We start from the raw sequence: 18,397 nt of genomic DNA on the forward strand, positions 1-18,397 counted from the left end.
AGCACCGGCCCTGTGTATAGTCTAATATTTGAAGAAGTGTCCTCACTTCTTTAAATGTATGAGAAAATGAATGAGAAAAAACTAATGAGAAAACAAACTACAATGTACTCTTAATGAGCCTGATATGCTTAAGTCCTTTATTCTTAACATAAACTTACCTTAGCCATCTCAGTCCAGGAAAGTAGGGCTGGTAATGATTAAAATTTTCCTGTTCGATTAATCGAAATTTTTTAAAATCAATTAATCGACTAATTTCGATTAATTATAACGCACATACAGATCTCGCAAACTCTAGAGCCGCCTCTGCCCACCGGTGACCCTTAGCGCTGCACATTCACTCACAAGCCTGGTGAGACCCCTCAGAGCTCTGGTGAGATCCCACAGAGCCCTGATTAAAGTAGGGTTCAGTGGGGTCTCACTAGTCCTGGTTACTAGTCCTGGTTAAACCCCACAGAGCCCTGGTGAGACCCTACAAAGCCCTGCTTTAACCAGGGCTCTGTAGGGTCTCACCAGGGCTCTGTACGGTCTCGCCAGCCTGGTTAGACCCCTCAGAGCCCTGGTGAGATCCCACACTGCCCTGGTTAAACCCGGGCTCCGTAGGGTCTAACCAGCACCAGGGCTCTATGGGGTCCCACCAGGGCTATGTGCGATTTCACCAGCCTGGTGAGACCCCTCAGGGCCCTGGTGAGACCCCACAGAGCCCTGGTTAAACCAGAGCTCTGTGGGGTCTCACCAGAGCTTTGAGGGGGCCTCACCATGGTAGCAGGGCTCTGTGGGGTCTAACCAGCCTTGCTAGACCCCACAGAGCCCTGGCAAGACCCCACAGAGCCCTGGCAAGATCCTACAGAGCCCTGGACTCACCAGGGCTCCATGGGGTCTCACCATGGCTTTGTGGGGTCTCACCAGGGCTCTGAGGGGGTCTCACCAGGGTAGCAGATAGTAGATTTCTAACAGGGTAGTAGATTTTACATGACACATATTATTTAATTTTTATTTTAGCTGCCTTGTAGTATGTACACATTGTCCACACATCCGATGCACTAATGAAGCAGGAGACTCACCGGCCCAAGGGATCCTGTCAGGTAATGAAGGGAAGGGGACGTCACGGACATCGCCGTCAACGGACTCCTCCCTCCTTCCCTTCGTTACCCATCAAGGACAACTACATCACCCGACTCCTCCGCCCTTCCCTTCGTTAGCAGACAGGAGCCACTCGGGGAGGGGGGGAGGAGTCCGGTGACGTCGATGTCCGTGACGTCACCGGATCTCCGACGGAAGACCCGGAAGCCGGCGGAGAGGTGAGTACGGATCAAAAGAACTTTGATCGATCAAAATAAGTTTGATCGATCAAAGAAATTAACAATTAATCGACGGATTAATCGGTAATTTCCGCACCCCTGCAGGAAAGGAATTATAAAATCTTCATTGGGACATAGAAAACACTACATAGAATGATTTGTTTCATCCCAAATCAATTTTAGGAATGTAGAGCAGAGAAGGCTATAAGTTTCATATTTGGTGGGACTGTCCACTTATCAGGACATTCTGGTCAAGTATTTTCCATATACAGGTGAAACTCGAATAATTAGAATATCGTGCAAAGTTCATTTATTTCACTAATGCAACTTAAAAGGTGAAACTAATATATGAGATAGACTCATTGCATGCAAAGCAAGATAACTCAAGCCGTGATTTGTCATAATTGTGATGATTATGGCTTACAGCTCATGAAAACCCCAAGAACCCCAAATCCACAACCTCAAAAAAGTAGATTATTACATGCAATCAATAAAACAAGGATTGTACATAGAACAATATCGGACATCTGAAAAGTACAAGCATGCATATGTACTCAGTACTTGGTTTGGGCCACTTTTGCAGCACTTACTGCAATTACTTTTGCACGATATTCTAATTATTCGAGTTTCACCTGTATATACCACCAAGTCACCTTATGCTTTAATACAAAAAAACTTGAATAGCTATACTGTCAATTATCCTATGTCACATTGTAAGAGGGATCTATCTAATGTTGTAAGAACGGACTTCTTTTTTTCTCTTGGCAGCCGTGCAGTTATCCCACCCCATCATTGGACAACCTGTGGGAGGTGCAATATCAAGAATACAGAAATGTACTGCATAATTACATGACAAATATGACCTTTACCCTTGGGTATCGACTCCATAGATTATTTAAATGAACTCCCCAAGCTTCAAAACCTTTCTTGCAGTTAAGTCCTCTTGCTAACTTTTGCAACCTGATCCCCTTTGTCATGTTGTACCCTAATTTCTAAGACATCTCTGGCAACCTAATAACTAGAGTAACCTTCTCTGCCTAGTATATACTACCAGATCTAATTACAAAGTGCAAAACAATCACTTAATAGTGCAAATGATTACAGTGAATCACTTGAATTCATTTAGAAAGAACCTAACCAAAGAACTCCACTTCTGCTATCATCATGGTTCCCACCATTTCTCCACTTTTGCAATTATCTTCAATTCATGAAATGCCTCCACCAATGTTGTGAACAGCCTCCAGAGTACAGCTCACCTGGTTATAAGACCTATGAACAAGGTCATGTAACTTCAGTCCTCTTCAGATTTGATCCAGTGGGGGATAATACTCCAATAGTGCACATCGCTCACAGAGATTAAAATGTTTATTAAATGGCTACTCACATAAAATGCATAAAATTACAACACAGAACTCAACTCATAGGTCTTATAATCAGGTGGGCTGCACTCTGGAGGGTGTTCATGGCATTAGTAGAGGCATCTCATGAAGTGAGGCTAATTGCACAACCAGAGAAATGGTGGGAACCATGATGAGGACATAAGTAGAGGAATGGTGGGAGCCACAAACTGAATTTCACTGTGGATGGTTTATTTGGGACTCATAATTAGGTTCTTTGTAAATACATTTGTGATTCACTGTATTCGTTTGCACTATTAGGCAATTGTTTTGCACTTTGTAATTAGTAGAAATATAGCGCAGAACAGTATTAATAGGTTATCTTTGGATATTTGGTGACATATCTCTTAAATAAAAATGTATTATGTAAAAAAAATGTAGTTAGGGCTCAATTACACAACAAAGCATGTCAACATGCTGTTTATCGGCGTTCATTAGTTGTACATATAAGGTGAGCTGTAATTCTATACAATGCACAGATGTGACTCCTCACATACCTCCTCTGTTTGCTCCATAAACATTATTTCATTGCTCAGTCTATGCAATGGACTATTCAAATCATGATTGGGGGGACCCCACTTTGTTTTCTTTGCCTTGGGCACTAGAGGACTTTGTCCCACTATTGCCCCCACAGCCCACCTCACATCACTATGATCTCTAGAGGGTTCTGAATGTGAGAAAACTGTCCTTCCAGCACTTTCATTTAAAGTGGAGGGACAGGAAGAGGTTAAGTATTACTTACACTATTAACATAACATAAGAGCAATATGGCATTTCTTTAAAAAAAAATCTATATGTATTAAGAGGCCCCTTCTGCAATGTTTTCTGGCTGATATAAGCGAGCAGTAACTGAGTAGAGAGACATGCAACAATTTTTCACACATTGCTTTCTTATGTAAAGTTTTAGAGCAGACTACAAAGTTACTGCACGTAGCACAGCCGTTCTGTGGCAGGTGTCTTTGTCTATAGAATTTGTACTGTAAAAAGAGCATGTTGCCATGCAGAATTTAATTAACAGTAATAACATATTGTATTGAATGCAGAAAATAGTTTATTACCACTGAAGACCAGGGACATTTCCTGTTACAAATTTTTAAAACCTACTAACTTGCTAATTTAAAGTGTATGTATAGCCAAAACTTTTGTTCTATTTTTTGGATAGAGTAGGGAAGGGTTAGAGCCATGTCAGGTTATATTGCCGTGTGTGTCCTGGCTGGGCAGATTTACCCTGTCTACTTGTCCTGTGACCATTTTCACTGATACAGAAAGTAATGGCAAATCTAATGAAGATACCTTTCTGGGAGGGGATTCCAGTCACTTTGTAAAGATTTCCTCCTTTTCCTGTTGCATCTCTGGGACAGGAAGTGAAGACAATTCTGCCTAACACAGACAGCAAAAAAAAAAAAAACTTACATGGGTTTTACCTTGTAATAACACCTCCACACTGTCCCACTGTGTCCCATAAGTGACCTCTTACTGCTGACACAACAAAAATGTTTATGAGGGCATCAAGTCCCAAAAATACCTATTTTATAATCATCGCAATGCTTGTCCATTAAAAAAAAGGAGCAGGGTGATTAAGATGTAGCCCTTTAAGGCAGGACTGCACAGCCCAAGTATTTTGGTGGCAACACGCAGATGCCTCCCCTAGTAAGAGGTTATGTCCCAGCAATGAGGACTCCTCTGAAGGAGTCATGAGCAGGTCCTCTGCCATCCAGCCTAATGCCATACTGCTACACTGGCCACGAAGGATAAACGGGACTGCAGTGAAAATTTCTGCCTGGGTTCTTTGATAAGCAAAAATCCACACACACATGTTTAGTGGTTATGACATACCATGTGGAGACTCTCAGTGGTCCCCCACCAGGATGACCTTTTTTTGAACAAACCAAGGATTATCTACTCTGACAATGATAATAATTAAACAATTTCAATAAACAGCTTTAAATTGTAAGTGCAATTTCTACATTTTTTCTTCCCCTAGTTATGTTAATGTATGACGTAATGTGCCTTCTTTTCTTTTGTTTTTTCTACTTTAGCAAACATAAGGAGTTAAATAGATATTTTTCTTGTGAACTTGCATGCTGCCAAACAGTGCCATATTTTCCATAATGTCACACATTGGCCAAGGAACTGGCACATGTACAAATGAACTGGAGGAAGGGGGTCTGCGAGAGCCACTACTAAGTGCTGGAAAACTTATTCTGGCACCTGGCACCTCATCCATGCAAGCATTGCCTAGCGGAGTGATCTTCTGTCCTACAGTACCTTCACAGTTTGACATTTTGTTCATCCAGGCAGTGGAATAAGACGCAGGTAATTGTCCACCGAATGCTAATACTGAGAAAGGGGCTAATGGTGGGGGGGAGCACAATGTTGAGGAAGGAGGTCTAATACTATGGAAATTAATTAATTCTGAAGAGAAATTCCAAAACAGAGGAAGGGGTCTAATACTGGTTAAGAAGTTTAATGCTGGGGAAGCTCAGTGCTGAGAAGCTTGTACTAAAGAGCATCATCATTTAGGTGTGCCTAGGGTTGCACAACGTCTAAATACAATGCTGTTGTCTGGATCTACCATTTGACACAAATCTCTTGTGATGCTATTTGTTATTGTTACATACCATGTATGCACCATTTAGAGCCTCCAGACAATGTATCTGTGCACACAGGCACTAGATTGCATGCTGCTGTGAGTTCCAGTTCTTGAAATTCCACAAATGCCTGGGTAGAAGTGGAAAAGGGATATAGCAGCTTAGCACACCAGTGAGAAAAAACTGATAGTTCAGAAATAAGACAGGAGTGGTATTCACTGAAGGAAGTTTTGATTTGGTTTAATATATGTGCTGCTATCTGGGACTGAGAGTTATAGTTTAGCAGGAATATGCATCTACTTGGACTTGTGACTCTGCTAACAGATTAACATACTATAGTGGAGATTCCATGTGTATACAGTATATATGTATATAGGAAATATTTTTACACATTATTGTTGGGGGTGAATATTGATTTCCCAAGTGCAATACATAGTTTTTGAAGAATGTGCATCAATCTTCAATCATGTATTCATACACAAATTATGAGTCATATTTGGTATATTAATACTGGGTCATTCTAGCAAACATTTTTATTTTATTTTAGAATATTAAACAAAACATGATGAGTCTAATAAACTATACATGGCACAGTGCAGGTGCCAGGATCAATACATGATCAGAAAATGATTGTCAAGGGTACAGAGAAGAATAGGTAGCAGAGCAGCACAGAGCTGGTCAAACCAGGTGCAGCTCTGTGGCTAATAGCTACACCATTGTAGCACAAATATTGGTGTTTAGAGAACAGAAACTATGACATTCCTGTGATTTGCAATTGTCCAGGTTTTGCCCCACATGCTGCAAATAACATAAGTGCACTTTGTTGATAATTTCACCCAATGTGTAGCAGCACAGGTATCCTATCTCCTGCATAGTTGCCAACATGGGAAAATAGTTAGGATGCCTTGAAAGATCAACCTTGACAGGATCACCTAGCAAATAAAGTGGATGTCCATTTAAATTGTATGATTTGTAGTGTGGGAGGTAAATAGACCCCCATCATTGGTGTCAGTGGCAGTAATAGTAACTCCCAGCATTGGTGTAATTGCCTGCAATAATACCCTCTTCATTGTTGGTCAGTGGTAGAGATGTTACGTCAAGCCCTCCATCATTGGTAGTCAGTGGCGGGCTGTGATAATAACCCCCCCCCCCCACATTGGCGGTCAGTGGTAGGCTTGGGCAGTCATAAGAACTTCCCCCCAGCATTGGTGGTCAGAGGCAGACTCAGGCTGTAATAGGAACTGCCCCCCCACCCCCCAACATTGGTAGTCAGTGGCAGGCTTAGGCTTTTACTTTTACTGTGGGGTGGAGAATAAACTGCCTGACAGTTGGGGCTTGTTTATGGATTCCAGAACCCAACATACCAGTGGCTGAACTAGGGTAACCTCCAAGTAGTTGCTCCCCCTTGCCCACTCCTAGAAATGCCACTGCCTCCTAGATCAGTTGGTTGAGTGAAAAAACTTAGAACTCATTACAGCCCTATAAAAATGGGCAATGTATTTCCTAGCTACTGCAATCTGTAGAAGGTGGACCAGGCACTCTCTCCAAATAAATGAGCTGCATGGGCCCTGAAGCACTGAAGGTGGGCTTGCGTGGTGACACAGGTGTCACTTGGGAGAAGCCTCCTAGCATTTTCTATCTCGGTAGGGGCTGATGCTGAGAACCACAAAGTTTTATTTTGTGGCTTTGTCAAGAAACTTTATTGCCACAGGTAGTAAGTGAGCTAATTAGAGGGTGGCAGTGTGACTATAAAAAACTAGATTCATCACATCAGTATGCTGTGCACAAAACAGCCGATAGAGGGGAGGATTGGACACAAAAGTCAGCTAACTTGGGGGCAGAGAGTATAAATCTTCGCTGTTTGTACATGTTCCAGAATTTATATTTTCATTTGAAATCATAAATATGAAAGTTGCATTCTGTGTTAAAAAAACACATCTTTTAAGGCATTGCTACTTGCATCTCTAACTCCCACATAATATAGTTGACATTGAAAGTTAGAGCAACGAACAATCATTCGTGTACTCATATACATATGTCTGTGTGCCAATACCCACTTGTTTCTCAGGAAGAAGACACAATGCATGTTCTAAATGTGATAGGAAGGGCTTGCAAAGGCTATGACATTGCATACTAAGTCATAGTATAGTTGTTATTATTTATACATGAGCAAAGATTACAAATGCAGGCGCTAGCTCAGATCTCTCACCCCCTGGATCTGTGAAACCTGTCACTCAGTCTCCTGCGGTGTGTCTTCCTGTCTCTGAGCCATTGGACCACCTGCTGCCATGACTCTCATCTATTGCATAGCCCGAAGGCCTCGATGATAACAGCATTGATTCCAATGTACATCTAATTACTTCTCATAATCTATTCATTTCACAATAGTGTAGTGTAACATCTGTCACATCATAAACTCTTTAGTATCCATATCAAACCAGTAAAACACACTATCCTGCCAATTGGAAAGCACCTCAGCATAGCTTATATTCATGTAATACAGACATGTCTGTTTTGGGGGGACCGTAACTGAATTTCCCAGGTGACCCATAAAACTGAGCCATAAAAGCGGTTTTAAGATTTAATATGTGTGAACCAGATTATAGTAATGTAGAGACTAGCTGAATGAAATGTATTGGTTAAAGAAATAAACTCGGAACCAGCATGGTAGCAGTTATGTCAGGTTAACAGACATCTCCTAGCTCAGCTCAGTATGCTTGATTAATTTACAAAATCAATTATTTCACTGGTTATTGCATTGCAACAAAATGTTGCACGGAATGCTTTGTCACTTTGCAGTTTTTATTTTACCAGAGGGTAATAGTGCTGTTTACAAGAAAAATCACATTTACTGATGAAGTGCACAAAACCCATTTCTTGGTCGGAGTAGATTTTGTATTTGACCCAGAAGGATTGTGAAATTTTTTGCTGCATGGAATAAAAACAATGATTAAGTATCCTATAGTAAGCATTAAACAAACCGCATAAAAGCTTAACTGGGCTGTTGTGACAGCTGTTTAAGAAATATTAAACAATTTGTTTTAGAAGCTTAACTTTTTCAGGAAAACATCGTAAAGCTGTGTTTTTCTAAATACCCAATGTGCCCTTTAACAATGGTTTTATGCTGTTGTTGTTCACTGACAATCATTTGTCTATTAGTCTATTGTAGTGTTAGATGTCAGAGAGTGACACAGAATATTTAAAAAACCTGCTTTAAAAGTTGCTGCGTTAAAGGTACTGGTTGTCTGGACAGGGTTTCGTTGTGATATCATATATATAAATATTCAATTAGCAATATACTTGTTCATTTATAATGAGCTCAAGCTGCACTGCATGCATAATATAGCCATCAGTAATGTGATTACAGCCTCTGTGACCAGTAGGTTTTAAATATTGTTCTTTGTGTCAACAGTGAAGTGTTTGTTATTTTAGTTTGTGGTCTCTGTTGCCATTTATCTCTCCATAAGGTGGTTATGTCATTTTCTCTTGATATTTGGAGACCTGTGAAAGAGCAAGTCAAGTCCATATGAATTTGTTATTTTATCAGGTATTATACAACACAAAATAAATATTAATACAATTTACAAAAAAAATCACGGCAGTAAAGACAAGGTATATACTATTTTTACATTATATGCCTAGAGGAACAAAGAAATGAAAAACATATGTTCAAAGGTTACACTTACCTGTCCAGCAGAACTACACTTACTCCAGTTTATTGATCATCTAGGTAGAAAAAAATGAAAAGAGGGCAAAAAGTGTAAGCTAAAGGACTAACTGTTCTGTATGTTTGGCTAAAATGTCCAGTAGTTTTTTAGTGGAATTCAAACAAATAGAGCTTCCCCTAAACCTGATTACAAATGATTTTATACAAGGGTACAAATGATTGGTACGTTGGCATCTATGTTTCTAATGCCATCATTTGTGTCCCTAAAATAAACATTATTGTGCACACATTGCTGTAGTTCTAATTATATTGAACCAAAGAATGACTTGTTGGCCCAAATGCCTTTATATTTATTGAAGTAGGAAATATTACAGAAGAAATGTTTTTATTTCACTATTATTAATTCGATATATATTTATGGTACAACACTACCCATGGATTAGAGATGATCATTGTCTGATCTATACTGTGATATTTATTGCTGTAGAGTTCTTATATTTCAGTTTTATTAATTTAACTTTATAGTGCAACACTACCATCATCTCTGTCATTTGTGGGACTGGAATTCTTTTACTAAAGCTTTCAGGCACACAACGTTTGGCTCTCTTCATCTGAATTGCATCAGGCTATACATTGTGCATGCTGGTAACCTAATTTTAGTAACTCATAACTCAACAAATATGCCATACCGCTTCCTCACACCAATTCTCAAACAAGTACTTAACTGGTTAGTGGCCTTTTTTGAGAATGCCCTCTTACATTTTGGGTAAAGTAAAGGATTTAAGGAAACCTGTGCTTGCCCTGAAACCTACCTAGGCAGGGGGCATACCTATATGCCTATGCCAGTAATGACTTTGGCCAAATCACCATTTGCATAGCGAGACCTCCAAGCTCCAGTAACACTGAGAGTGGGAAGCATGAAAGCCAAAGGTTACCTTTTGTGCTTAAAAGGGGGTGTTAACTAGGTGATTTAGTGAGTGAGTCCTGGGTACATTTAAGTCTGAAATGTGGAAATATTTTTAAAAAAGTGTGAGGTTCCCCCCAATTGATACCAGCTCTTTCAGTTAACAATTAAAAAAAAAGTGTGTGGGGTTCCCCCAAAGGTCAATACAGGCCCTTTAGGTCTGTTAGGAATTTTAAGGGGGACATGGGGTCCCCCCTAAAATTCCTACCAGACCCTTCATCCGAGCACAGGCTTTCGAGCGCCCCTCCCGACGCCATACCAGGCCATGTGCCCTCGACATTGGGAGGGTGTCCCCATGTCGATGGGAACAAGGGCCTCTTCCCCACAACCCTGACTCTGTGGTTGTGGGGGTCTGTGGGCAGGGGGCTTATTTGCAACGGGGTACTACTTTAATTAAGGGGGCACCCAGATGTCGCTGACCCCCCCTTGTGAATAGGGTAAAAGGGTACTTGTAGCCCTACTCATTCACTAAAGGGTTAAAAGTAAATGTAAATAAACACACCACACATTTTGAAAAAGTCCTTTAACCCCTACCAGTATTTTGGGGTATCTCTAAATTGATGACCTGTGGGGGCTTTTAAAGCGTCTTCTATGGACTTTTTGGGGTACTGGGGTTTTTTGCCGTTTTACGGATGCACGCAATTTGTAACCTGGGCATGTTGGGTATCGTTTTACTCGTTGTAACCTCATCATTTATATTTCATTTAAAAACTTTGTATTTTGATGTGTTTTGGGGCATTTAATTAAATTTTTCACTAAATATTGGGGTTTAAAAAGGAGTTGCGCTAATATTGCGCAACATAAAAATTTGCAAATACCACCATTTTATTCTATAGGGTCTTGGCATTCAGAAAATATATAATGTTGGGGGGTTTTAAGTAATTTTCAGGCCTAAAATTTGGAATATAACATGGGTACAAAAAATTAAAAAAAGGCCTCAGTCATGAAGGGGTTAATAAAATAAAAAAAGAGTCAGTTTATTTTTAAAAACATTGATCCATCGATGTAACTCAGCATTAATCATGATGAACAACGCTCGCTGACTTACCGGTAATAAAAAAAGTCCCACTGCACGCTGACCCGTCGAAACCCGACGAAGACTCGCTGTAAAATGACAGCTCTGGCCAGAATGTAAACAAATTGGTGGAGCGAGCTGTGATGTCATGGGGCTCGTTCCACCCATTTGACCTTCTGAGCTCTCATTCATATAACAAAAGCAAAGTCTTTCTGAACAGCATTTGGGAGCTTACAAATAGCATTCGGATAATATCATGTGATGCAATGCTGTGTTATACTATGATATTGTGATAGTGATTCTCCAGTATCAAGCTCAGTAAATCTATGTTTCCAGAAGGCAACAGCCAGAGTGTCAGTGACTTACGGGCACCTGATCCCTACTTCCCTTCAGACCATTTCATCATTCTGCCATCTCCGATAAAGCAGGGTAAAAAATGGCAAGCTGACAAAGGAGCAGGACTGAAAACTGCAAGGGCTTTTTAGAAGTATGTTTATTGCATGTGTAATTATGCATTTTTATAAATGGATGAAAGAGTTGAAAATGTAGTTCTGAGTCCCTCTTAAATTGGCGATCTGCCATCTGCTGGATGATACTCAGTAGTGCAGTGTAGCAACTTTGCAGCTGCACACCTGGCCTCAATCAGGGATTTTTAAATGAATCTCAGAACTTTCAGTTAGTTCCAGAAGGCTATTACATTGCTCTCTGCTATTGATAATGACCCTAATTAGGTGACTGCTTGTGCCTGTTCCGTGTCCTGACCTTGTCTTGTTTCCTCATCAAACTTGCCTGACACCTTTCTGGACCTCCAGCCTGTATGACTTAATTCATGTACAGTACCTTGCTATTCCGTACTCCATTTTGGTTCTATCTGCAAGTTGATACTTGATTCAGAAGATCCACCACATGCCATGACAGTCTCTGTGTAACCACACAGGTTATACATAAATAAAACTACCTGCGAGAGTGTGTGCATCTGTGGATTTCTATTATTATCCATCACAAATTACTCTGTTGCATTCCCTCTGCTGTACAATGATCATGAATTTGTGTTCTAAAGTTTCAAAAGAGGACAATAGCTTCAATAAATCAAACACATTGATTTTCAATGTAGATGATTATTACAATTACTCAAAACTTACATGGTCTTCCAATTTGGGGTGATATTGCTGAGAGGTACATTGGTAAATGACAGCATAGGATAACTCTATAGAAGGCAATACATTGGAACAAATACGCATTTGGGATAGTTTAGGCTTTAGCATAGATAATGTTGGGCTTAGAAATTAAATATTAGGGTATGATTAAGTTTAGGGGTTATATATTATTATTATTTGTAGTTGTGTGCATATTATATAAATCAGGGATTATATATATTTATTCATCCTTTTGGCATCTAGGAATTATTTTATTATTATTGGGCACTATACTGGAACATCTATACCAGAACCTAGGTCAGGCTGGGACTGGGGAACATTCAGGCTATACTTAAAAAGAAGTGAATGTGACATCCACCAAACATTTTACTGTAGGTGAATCTTCCTGGTGCATGTGTTTTAGATGACAGGGAAGGATCAACCAATTTTGAATGTTTGATGAATGTTACATTCACTGTTTATTAAATATATTTATATGGATCAGAATATTAGAAGGCAGAACTAATCTGCTATAAGTGTGTTACATTTTGACGAATTTTAATCATAAACGAGTATCTGGATGTATTTCTTTAAATAATGTTCATTGAATTTATGTTGTGATGTTGAAAGTTTCCAATAATTTAATTTACTATTACAGTATGTTTTCATTAGTTTTTACATGTATATAGGTGATCTATAGTGAATTCTTGCAAAATGCCAGTGACATCTAATAGTCTGCTGTAGCATATTAATGTTTTCTAGTATTGTTCCACATGGCCTCTAAAAGTCTTTTCTGTTTTGTTGTTGGCCTCTAACAGTCTACAGTATAATGTTGGTGGCCCCTAGTAGTCATCTGTAGTGCTGGTGGTACCTAGTAGTCTGTTGGAGCATGCAGGTCAACTTTTAGTAGTCTCTAATAATGTATAAACATGTTTATGTCTGTGTCTATGTTTTCTCATTTTGCCATGGGTATACTTATTAATCCTCACCTTCCTCATCTGTAAGAATATGCTTATGTATCCAAGTACTCTAATCATCCCCCTGCTTAATCAGAATGACTTTTTAAGGGGTTGATAAGCCACAGTTTGTGGGTTTGTTAGTTTGCTTTTTGATGGGACTGCTTCTAGAGAGTTTTTTAACCACTTTTAAACCTTCATTCTGTTGAGCCACCACTGCTCCACTCTACGTGGTATCTCCGTGTTTCCCCGTGATACTTACCAAGCTAGCCAGGTATAGAAGGCAAATACCATTTACTAATTATTTAGTTTTGCTCCCACAGGTCCTTGAAGCTGAACTCCTGGCAAAAAGAGATACAGAGATGAAGTACATATAAGGGGGTGTCTTATCTGCCAAAGCATTTGTATTTCTATCCATTCAGTTCTGAAATTTAAACAGCTTTGCCACATAGCACAGCCCTGTCTGGCAGGGAAGGATACTTTATGTTTCTCTGCTGCAGTTCAGTAACCCTCAGAGGTGCTTCCCTACCCCAGCTTGTAACTAGAGGGTGAAAGAAGAGGTAGCAGACAGATGAGCTCATCTCTATGTCACTCTGCTCTCCTCCTATCTCCTTGCTCCTGGTTCCTGCAGGTTCTCTCTTTCCTAATTGGAGCATGTATATGGGTATTGCAAGAGAGCAATAACAGGTGAAATGCAGATATTTGAACTGCATACGTTAAACAAATACAGTTAACCTTCCATTAATGAAGACAGAGCTGCATTATTTGTACCTGTTATGTCTGCCAGTTGTTCAGCATGCATGCAGTATGTTAATATATGACTGAAATACATCTTTGAAGTACCTAGAGCTGTTATTTCACAAAAATGTATACAATGTACAACATAAGGGAATAGTTGATAACACAATATTTTATGATACCTGCGTTTCTTCTACCTTAGAGTCCTAGCTCCACTTGGTTGGTAGACAGTTTCTTTTTTTTAGGGAGCTCAGCAAACAGTTTAAGCCTATTGCAGACATCTTCCCTTCCCTGTGGAAATAGGCTTAATACAAATGAAGAGGTGCCATTTAATAGAGTTGTGCAAAATCAATAAATATCACACTCATGTATAGATCTAATCAAACAAGCTTTCAAACAAAAGGGTAAATTTCACATGATGTGAATGAAGGCCTTATTGATTTTGTTCTGTTGTATGAAAAGACTGTGGCCTAAAGCTATTAGTTGTATCTTTTCTGTCTTATATTAGGTCTTGTAATGGAAACATCCGAACTGTGGCACAACAAGATTTTTGATTCCACCACTTTTCCTCCACTTGACAGACAACTCAACAGCTTAGCTTTTTGAGCACTTGCAGTATCTGCAATAGAAAATGATGGCCTTTAAAAGAAAATCATTTTTTCATCCTTTGGGGAAATAAGAACTATGAATCTAATAGGCCGAATTCTGCCAGTATCAGGAGTCTGCCTAATGAGGTCTACCTTCTGGGGAAAATGTCATAATCTCAGGCATGAGAGGCATCTCACAACATAGTGATGTCTCGTCTTGGGTGTTGTTTCTCCTGGAGGCGCCATCTTGGTTTCTATTTCTACTGCGTACTTCTCATTGGGGGGGGAGGGGTGCTAAGTTGAGCAACTAACTAGGCAGCCATTTTGATTAAGAATTAATATGAACAGGAGCAATAACATATATATTATAATATATATTGAAATAGGCATTTTTATCATAGTCACTTAACCACATCCATTACATCATCATACTGTATAGCACAAGGCAAAGTGGTTTTAGCACTTTTGCCTTGCAGTACTGAGGTCCCATTGTGGACAGCATTTACAAAGTTCATAAGTAAAGTCCCACTTCCTAACCTGCATGCTTGTTCCAGGTTAGTAACAAAGAAAGGATTTACATCTTTGGATCAGTATGACAGTTAGGGAACCACTATTTTTAGAGGGGAAATTCAGCAATGACAGTCTCAATTCTTCCTTAGTAAAGGTTTCCTTTAAGTACATATATTAAAATGTGGCTGCAGATCAGCAGCTCTTACCCTACTATGTTCATTTGCATAGCTTACTTCTGCATTTGACCTGCTGCAGCACTGACAGCACTTCTATCCCTAACTCCACTCTTTATGCTGCTGTTATCTTCTCTGTTCCCTTTATAGGATTGGGTCCACTTTCTTTGACCATTGGCTGGCCACTAATGATATAACATCTGTGCATGCATGATAATGTTAAATTATCCCAAGCCAGTGTTTAACTTAAAGCGTATTTCCACTTTTTCAGCTAAATTAGGATACCACTTATTTTATATTTGTTACATGTTCTCAGTTATATAACATAACTTAAACAAATACATTATAAATGCTGCTTGCCCTTTTCTGAAATAACTAGATTTTCCTCTGGAATGCAAGAGGGTTGGGGAGGTCAATGTTTACCATATTTAACCCTGTCTGTGTTGTGTAATCTCATCATCAGTTGTACAGTAGAATTAAACACTGTCTGTCCTAACAAAGGGTTAAAGATTCTGCAGTGAATGCATCCTATCAGCCCAATTGTATTCAGGCAGCCGCAGGTGCTGTGGCTGAATGAATACAGTCGCCGGCAGTGTATTCATGTTGTTAGCATGGATAGAGGAATCAGTTGATTTTCTCTTGTTTATCCTGTGGGCTGAATGAGAGAAAACTGAACAGGGAACGACCTATAAGAACTCGAAGGGCATTTTTTTGTCTGTTTGCAACCCTTAGTTTGCAATCCTTGGTAGCCAACTCAAAAAGTGTTTGAAAGATCCAAGAAGGATTTAACACTGAATTTAAAAAACCGTGGTCTTGAGCGTGTTTTATTTTGGTGAAGTGCTGAGCTGCAGGGGGTAATGTATTCATTCACTTAATATGGGCCTTTCTGCACCAGATTGTTACCAGTAACTATGTGATTGCATGAGCAAAGATTCATAATAAGGTTGTTTCTGGGGCAGGTGCCTCAATATTACAGACTACATAACAGTACAGAACAGCATTTTTCACTTTGCTAGACTAAAATACAATATTTTAATGCTTTAACACATACACTTGCAACCACAAAAGCTTCCTCTGGTTTTTAAGAGCTTCTGTGGGATGTCAGACACCATTACTTTGAATTAAGTCTGACATTTCTGAGCTTAGCAGGAAAATGCATTTTATTGTTTAAAAGCATCCTTAATATTTACTTCTTAGACCAGATTTAGTACTGTTTTTCTTGATTAGCATTCGGTAAAGGAAACTACTGTACAGTCATGTCAATGACAAGGATATTGTTGGAATTGATTTTTATTCACTTGGTCCAAGGAAGGTTGGACAGTTTTGTTATTTTTTTAGATTTTGGAGTCAAATTTCTAGACTTAAGTCTTATTCCTTTTTTTCTGGTGCTAGACTACCTAATTTGTAGCCAGGGTTGTTTTAATGTCCTTTGGCAGCTATGGGCACCAATCATGTAAACACCTCCTAAGCCTGATCTCTTTTCTCCTAATAAATACACAGAAATGTATACTCAGAGTGCTGTTACAGTATGTAATAAGTGTTCTTTTTGCTAGAATGCTGGGATGCCATCTGATGGCCTTGTGGCGAGAGAAATAGATAGAAAAATGCTAGTTCCTTGGCTAGTTCCTTGGAGATCATCTATTTTAAAATCTAGTCCTGTGTAATACATTGTATAGACTAGGAGCTGTAAACTACCTTTGGAAACAATTAGTCAGAACGGAATCTCCCCAGTGGAACATATATAGCACAAAAAAGAGGTGTTTAGATTTATAATTTTTAGATACAAAGCAAGTACTTCTGTCAGTTTGACAACTCCCCATCACCAATCAGTATTTTAACATCCCTTGTCATGATGTTCCTTGCAGTGGGTACAGTAATAAATATCCTATGTCAGAACTAGCAGCTGCACTGTATTTGAGAGCAGCCCTGCCATATACAAGTGATCATTATGACAGTGAATTATAGTGGTCACATGGCTCCGTATAAAATGATTTAGCAAGCAAATCAGTCAGTGGTATAGTCAACTTAACCAATGTACAATGATGCTGCTCAATTAGTGTGGGCACCTAGGCCTCCTGGTCATGTAACATTAACTTTTTTAAGATTATTTAATCACTATTGTTTTAAACGTATTACATTTTTTATCAGCATTCCCCCACCACCTAACCACAGTACAATCAAAAAACTTGACATGGTTTGATTTTAAAGGTGAACTTTTACTGTGACAATTTTCAAGATCAGGGCATAGACGGTGGTTTAGAAAAAGTATTAACGGAACCAGCCTTTCTGTCTGGCTCAAAACCACAAAACGGACTGCCGCAAAGACAGAAGAGATACAGTTTCCAAATGATTTGTGATTCTGTTTGAAAGAATTTGCCTAATTACCGGATTCCCTTAATCTTTATTGTGATTTATGCATTTTTATTTTTATGAAATAGTTTTTGCCTTTCTCTTTTTCCAAGTATTAATTTGAGCTTTTCAGAACTTGTATTTTGATGGCAATCTGTTTATAAATACTCTCTTGTTGCATGTTATTAATAGGTTACGTGCAATGTGCTCGACTGAAAAACTCCATCCAGCACGACTAATTTAGATAATTAATTTGCAAGAACATTAACACCATCAAATGAGCCAGCTAAACCGGTAAATTTAAAGTAAATTAAACTTAATTTGCAGGTTATTGCAATTAAGTCTGTCTTGTCTTTCTGAGGGATTTCAACATCCTCAGTATTTAAGAGGCAATCATAATGCATGCAAGTAGGCGGGCTTTTTGGCTAATTAACACAAGAGTCTAATCTGCTTTTCAATTAGGATAGATGTTTATTATATGCCAGCGACAGTGTTGCAATTCTGATCAGCATAACAGGGGCGCATGGCATAATTATAGCTGAGACGAACATCTCATGCCGAGCATGTTTAGGGGTTAATGAGACATTGGCAGTTTCCAGCTGGGGAGATCGAGCCAGTTTAGTGAGGCTTCAAGAGGAAACCACCCATAGGGGTTTCCTTTGAAGTGTCGAAAGGTCCCCTTGTTCAGGGTGGCTTATGTTTCATTTGTCTGAGTGGCATATCAAAAATTGATGAGCTTTCAGCAGCAGTCTTCATGACATTAATTCATCAATTGTGTTCCTAATAGTTTCATCCTTAAATACATCTGGCTGACAATACTGCTATAAAAAAGTTAATGTTGTGAAAACAATCAGAGGAACTCGAGTCACTCAAACTAGGTGTATGAAATAAACGTATTTAAAGAGAGTGACCTACACCTTGCAAGCCATTTGTTCTTGGCATTCGGTTTCTTTTCTCAACTCTTTCACTTCACTAATTAGCCTTCCTACATACAGCAGAAAAGGTTGGGGGGGGTT

This window comes from Nanorana parkeri, unplaced genomic scaffold (assembly GCF_000935625.1).
Source record: "Nanorana parkeri isolate BGI_ZX_2015 unplaced genomic scaffold, ASM93562v1 scaffold502, whole genome shotgun sequence".
Lineage (NCBI taxonomy): Eukaryota > Metazoa > Chordata > Amphibia > Anura > Dicroglossidae > Nanorana > Nanorana parkeri.